The 6,000-nt window shown below is 42.9% G+C and overlaps 1 long non-coding RNA gene across 1 annotated transcript in view; it reads right to left on the bottom strand.

Annotated features, from left to right (window-relative positions):
* Positions 1-316: 316 nt before the first annotated feature.
* Positions 317-6,000, bottom strand: part of LOC121687985 — a 28,774-nt gene continuing 23,090 nt past the window's right edge. Inside the window, exon 3 of the long non-coding RNA XR_006024470.1 lies at positions 317-689. This is a non-coding gene — a long non-coding RNA (uncharacterized LOC121687985). The remainder of the gene's footprint in view (positions 690-6,000) is intronic.

Genomic DNA, 6,000 nt, shown 5'->3' with positions numbered 1-6,000 from the left:
TTTTAGCCCTGGACAGGGAACGACAGAGAGAAATGAGATCAAAGTCATTTGAAAGGAGGCCTTGAAGAGCAACAGCAACTTTTTATTTTTGTAGTCATTTTCAGCATTGTTTTCTTTCACATGAAATTATTTGACTTAAATGCCGTGTCAGAAATTCAGACAGGCCAGAAATGAAGTCCAAATACTTTGTCCACAATGTAACAAAAATACACCATTATAAGTGCTGAAGTAAAAACATTATCCTATAAAGAAGGCGCAAAAGTCCGACAGAGTTCTGTGCAAAATTCATTTAATGACTACATAGCACAAAGCCTGAGTGGATCGTACAATCGTACTCCCGAACAATTGTTGAACACCAATATTTACGCCCCTCCTTAGATGCTGACACAACGCTTGGCATCTCCAAACCCACAGGTGGCGCTATGAAAGGATTGTTGTTCGCTCTTATCTTATGCTAGTCAGCACTGTTGCTGCCAAGTGTGCGAACTTTTCACCGTAACACAAGTTCAGAGGTTTACACAAAGTTCAGGGGTCTATACAGTGATCACAGGTCACACATCGTTCATGGGTTAAATATCGTCCACTCGTTTGCTCTCTTATTGGCTGTTTTGAGTAGAGCCCGCCTCCGATGACGTCTTCATCTCCGCAGCTGCAAGGCCAAGCGCTTTTTTGAAGCAGGCTCCACCCAGCTACAGTGAGACGAGAGAGGCATTGGGATACAGAGCACACATAGGGGGAATTCTGGTAGAAAAGCTTTAGTATGTTAATAGTATTAGTTTAACTTGTTATTTAAAATGTTGTAAAAGTATGTTAGTTAGGAATAACTTCAGTGTATCACTTGATTATCATTGAGGTTATATAAATACATGTTTTAGAGTTTCAAACCCGTTCTCTCATCGTGATGTCTACACACCATAGTGATAATTTACACCACAATGCTTGGCACAGTTTAGTTTAAGGTACTGTATCATCAGAGGATAAAAGGCTGTCTGAGGATTCTATTTTTCAAAGCACCGTGATCTTCAAATTCGTACCTGCTTTTTCCCCTCAAAAATGAAGAGATAAGAAGCACAGATATAACATAAAACAAAGGCTGCTATCTCACGTGACAGCAACACAAATAGATAGCGTGTACGGTATGTTATTCTCAACAAGACATCCTCCTCGTTAAATGCATGCACGCCCTTATTGCCTGGTTGAATGAGAGGGCAGTTCAGATCCCGTCACTGTGGTCACCTTCCCCACCACTCATTATCGGACTGAGATGATCCAATATCCGCACACACACACACACACACACACTGTCCCTGCTCCTGCCAGCACGGGCAAATGTCACGTCTGCAAACGGTAAAAAAGGTCAGTTTATGGGTTAAACGTATGCATGAGCTGGACAGCCTAATGGACAGTAAATGACCTAAGGTACTGCTGGGATCACCTGGGTGAATTACGGTCCGCTCTGAAGGGTCGCACAGGTGAGTTTCGGGTTGTCCAGTGCATTCTCATTTCCAACAGAATGGCTAGAATGGAGAATACTTGACACTCACGGACATTGACCAATCACAAATCCATGTCTGTCTGTCTGTCTGTGACTCTGTCCGCTTGACTCTTGATTCAAGATGTAATGATCAGGCCTGCTGTGGCAGTCACTGCACATAACGTGGCCACTTTCAGATGCAGTGACTGCTGAAGACTCAGCCAGCGAGGCGCATCTTTTCTTCCGTACTCAAACTTTCCTGCGTACTCAAACACAGCTGCAGGCGCATCTTTTCTTCCGTACTTAAACACAGCTGCGGGGCGAGGACGGAAGACTCAGCCAGCGAGGCGCATCTTTCCTCGTTACTCAAACACAGCCGCGGGCGATGACTGAGAAGAATCCCATTAGCGCTGCAGCTGTGCCTCTGATACCTGCAATAGTCGGAAGGCAACACTCACAGGCACAGAGCAGAGTACAGTATCTCTCAAATCACTCGCTTGTCAGAAGAAAGGTGATGGACACACACTGACCAGAGACAGGCGCGTTGTCAGTAGTGCAGAAGAAAGGTGATGGACACACTCTGACCAGAGACAGAGTTCATCTGAATAAGTAGTATACGTAGTATAAGGCATAGTGCACTACAAAAGAGTGTACCTCAACTGTTCCCTGAGAAAATTTGAGTTTGTCTCCACCACCCTAATACATCATTTGTGATGACTTGACTGCACAAAAAGCCCTCCTATCCTCATTACCATGACAGATGCTCTGCCATTTAAATCACTAATCTAATTAGCGCTCCGATTTTTACATTATTCAAGGCTATGTGGGCTCGCCTCCCACCCCATAGAAACACAATAGTCATAGGCTCATGATTTATGGAGAGGAAATGTCAAGCGGTATCAAGAGTAATGCCTTCATAAGATGGCCGACATAATCGCCCTCCCACTCAGAGAGTTGCATGCAATACCAGGGAGGAATCTAGGTGCATGCATGAGGTACACACAAAGACATGCACACTCACACACATGTACACACACACTCACTCTCACTCACACACACACACACACACCACTATGAATAGCACATTTTGATGCTATTTTAACAGGAGTATATTGCTGAAATTTGCATATTTAAAAAAGAAAAATAGCAGAGTTGGCTACTACAGTGTCAACATGGTTGAGGTTAAATTAAGGGTGTTTATTTTAACTTGAAGGCTCCATAATACATATTGATGAGTTAGCACAGTTACATATAATGTAAGCCCTCGTTAATTTCCTTCTAAAGTCGTCTACAAGTATGAAATACCTATACATTGAGTGAAATGTGCAACTCAATTAACACAAGTTCGTTCTAAAATGACTTTGTACTATTTGTTAAAATGGTCCATTGGTCCTCTAAGATAAGGGGGTATGTGCCTGCTGAAGCATGCAGGAGCTAATAGGATTACGGAATGAGTTTATTCCTTAAACTATCAGCTGGGATCACTGTTTGGCAAGTGGGGTTGTGAGAGGTGTCGTGTTGGAGAAAACTGAATTGCTTTAAGTAATCCCACAAACCACTTGAGTTGCAATTTCAAGGAGTTATCCCAGGGTAGAAAATGTTGATGTGCGCACATCTCCTTTCTAATGGACAAGCTATTATATCATTATAATCATAATCATTATTATGTCCTGGAAACAACCCCTCTGAATGAATTGAAATGAATTGTCGGAACACAATCCTGCAGTGAAAGCAATCCAGTCAACCTTCCTATAGAGGTTCAGCACGGAGAGACAATTTGGAGGAGATGAGAGTGGGTGTTAAGAGGATGGGATGTTAAATTTGAGCTTTATTATGAGACACTGGTGTTGGCTTGCGCTGGAGAGGGCAGGATGTCTCACTAATACAATTGAAAAGAAGACAAGAATGACAGAGCAGACAAGCCACATTTGAGTGATCCGCCCCAAACTAAATTACTAGAGAAAAAGACCTGCACAATTAATGGCAGGAGCATGGATTCAATTACACTCAGATAGATTGAACTGTGTTTAAATGTTTGTTCCTTCTCTCTCCCTCTCTATCTCCCTCCACCTCCCCCCCTCACTCTCTGTCTCTATCTCCCTCTCTCTTTCTATCTGTCCCCCTCTCTCCCTCCCTGTTTGTCTCTGCTAGGCTGTTTCATCGCAGTAGTTAAAATGCAGCAGATGTACAAAGCAAATGTGGGCGTCTGAAGTCATTCTAGCCTTTGCTCCTTGTGTTCCCTGGCGACTGGATCAGAGTTGAGGCCCAGTAGGTTCATCTATAAACGGCAGCACGGGGAATCAAAAGACACAGGAGACAAGAATCTGCATTGTGCTGCGGAATAAAGCCTGGCTAATTTAGAGCAAGAGGGTGTGTGTGTGTGTGTGTGCGCGTGCGTGTTTGTTTTAACTGTATTCATCCGTCCTTGAGTCATGTAAGGACTTATCAGTTTGACAGGAAAGGGTATAAATGCCCTCTCACACAAAAGCCGCCATGCATGCATTGCAAATTTGTCACTGACTAAATTAGTGATGTGCTTGATGACGTCATGTACCAGGCGAGCCCGTTCCAATATAATGTCTGGCATTAAATACCAGGCCTGACGTCAAAGCCGCTTCATGAGTTCGAATGCTATATTATGTGGAGATGCACTCATTGGCAAAGTCAAGAAAGTGAAATGCAAGGCGATGCAACTGAGTAAGAAACGCACAGAGTAGACCAGACAGAGTGAGAATTGAAAGTAAGATAAGTGTCCACATGGACATTCACCCTGGGTGAATGTCCATTCACCACGGCTTAAAGCTCAAAGGACTGTTAAAGCATCACAAACAAAGACAGCCAAACCAACCAGACTAACAGCCAAATGAGACATTCCAATGGGCCGCTCAGATAGATACGACTGAAAAGAGCCGCGAAGGAAACAGAGTCTCTCAGAGGTCGACTGCAATGGGATCAGCACGAAGGAAACAGAGTAACTCTCAGAGGTCGACTGCACTGGGATCAGCCAGTTCAGCTCTTTGCGTCTCTTCAGGGTCACTAAGGGGAGAGAATTTGAACTTGGATCTGGATACTAACTAAACAAACAAACAAACAAACAATCTGAATCTAAATACTATAAGTAAACAAAGAAACAAACAAAGACACAACAACAACACAGCTGCAGCAGAACTAGCATTCCTTTCTGTCCTGTAACACTGCATTGTACACATACTGACCAACACATTATTGACTACGGATAATATTGACCAACACATTATTGGCTACGGCTAATATTGACCAACACGTTATTGGCCACGGCTAATATTGACCAACACATTATTGACTACAGCTAAAAGTAAAATAAATAAATAAAATAAGCCAACAGGGACAATTGAATAACACAAACAACACCATTATGCCATAAAGATGAAAGTAAACACAAATCCATGCTCTCCCATACAGCGGGCCATGCTTGGCTTGGAGACTATTTGAAAGCTGAATCAAGCCCTTACAGTCCTGTCAAAGTGCCCTAATAAATCACTTCAACTGGCTGTCACTGTACAGGAGAGCGTCTAATTAAATTTAGGCAGTCGAGGCTTAAGCACAGCGTCTGTCCCTGAAACAGAGATGCAGCGCGCAGATAACAGATAATTGAAGTCACAGAGGGCTGTCTGTTAGCTGTGTGTGTGTGTGTGTGGGGGGGGGGGGGGGTCACTGTAGCTAAGGTAATGAGGTCTATCCAGTTGGAAATTATAACGTTTTTAAACAGGCTGCAACATTGTGCTTTTAAGCATGATGAGAACGTTTGTGTCTTAGTGATTCAGTTGGTTAATAACTTATCTTCTCACTACACAAACTTGTGTTAATGTATATGTGTATGTGCTGATTAATAACGTATCTTCTCACTACACAAGCTTGTGTTAATGTATATGTGTATGTGATGATTAATAACGTAACGTATCTTCTCCTTACTACACGATTAATAACGTAACGTATCTTCTCACTACACAAGCTTGTGTTAATGTATATGTGTATGTGATGATTAATAACATATCTTCTCCTCACTACACAAGCTTGTGTTACAGCGTCTACACACAGTTGCGTGCGTTGCGTTGCTGGAGACGCATCACATTTACTTTACATGGGCTCACGTCATCCGCTGCCGAATTTAATTGTGGGTCCGTTGCGTCGCGTTTCTCCTGTCGCTCTCGTTGAGAAGTTCAGTTGTTGCTGCACCGACAGACAGCACCGGCCAATCAAGCCAATCGACGGACGGCACCAACCAATCAAATTACGGTTATACTTCAAGTCATTTGCATAGCTACCGTCGGGAACACCCACTGGCATGCGTTGACGGAACGCAACTGTGTGTAGAAGCCGTTAATGTATATGTGTATGTGCTGATTAATAACGTATCTTCTCCTCACTACACAAGCTTGTGTTAATGTATATGTGTATGTGATTATTAATAACTTATCTCCTCACTACACAAGCTTGTGTTAATGTATATGTGTATGTGATGATTAATAATGTATCTTCTCACTACA

This window comes from Alosa sapidissima, chromosome 17 (assembly GCF_018492685.1).
Source record: "Alosa sapidissima isolate fAloSap1 chromosome 17, fAloSap1.pri, whole genome shotgun sequence".
Lineage (NCBI taxonomy): Eukaryota > Metazoa > Chordata > Actinopteri > Clupeiformes > Clupeidae > Alosa > Alosa sapidissima.
This window is presented reverse-complemented; position numbering and strand designations above follow the sequence as displayed.